Raw genomic sequence first — 980 nt, forward strand, 5'->3', positions numbered from 1 at the left:
ATGCGTGGGTTCTGTCTGGGTACTCCGGCTTCCTCCCACAGTCCAAAAACATGCTCACTAGGTTGATTGGTCACTCTAAAATGCGTGTTTGTGAATGGTTGTCTGTCTCTCTGTGTTAGCACTGTGATAGGTTGGCGACCTGTCCAGAGTATACCCTGCCTTCCGCCCGAAGTCAGCTGGGATAGGCTCCAGCCCCCCGTGACCCCTGACGAGATAAGCGGCCAAGATAATGGATGGATGGATGGATGGATGGATGGATGGATGGAAAAACAGAGGGAAGCACTTAAAGCTGTAAAAGGTGTAAAAAACTACTTTTTTCTGCTTGGTTTGGAGAAAAGGTCATAAAACCGGTCTGTAAGTTAAGTAATTTGAGATCATGGCGAAATCTCTGTGTTTTCCAATGCCTTTGTATAAAGCAATATTATTATTCCCCTCGTTCCCGTTATCACGGACCAATCAGAGCTCCTCCCCGACCCTCTGTCGCCCTGGTTGGCTGGGACGCAACTTCTTCCTCATGGAACGCACACAATGATTTTTGTAGGCTGGGTTACGGGAGCAGAGAGGGGTAGTGTTGACATTCGAAATCTCTCCGAACTGCTGTTTATATCACGACTACCAACAGCAGCTTTAAATGTTGAAATCAATTTTACTACAACACTCTTTGGTGGACACTGGACGTCAGGAGGAGGGGCTGTGAGCTGAGCTGCTGCTAATGTTAGGAGTTCCTATGTTGTACTGGGCTCTATTGTTAAAAATAATGGTATTCATATTCCATTAATACATCAAGTAGTAAACAGATCCAAATATGTGCAATATTTACATTTAGGTATCTGAAGTAATCCAGTAAGCAAATGAATACGTCAAAACATGTCAGCTTGAATGAACAATAATAGGTCGGTTTTAAAATGATTGTAGTTTATATGCACGAGCAGTACAGTAAACAATGACAACATAGAGCCAACATCAACCAAACAAAAAGG

Source organism: Notolabrus celidotus, chromosome 17 (genome assembly GCF_009762535.1).
Source record: "Notolabrus celidotus isolate fNotCel1 chromosome 17, fNotCel1.pri, whole genome shotgun sequence".
Lineage (NCBI taxonomy): Eukaryota > Metazoa > Chordata > Actinopteri > Labriformes > Labridae > Notolabrus > Notolabrus celidotus.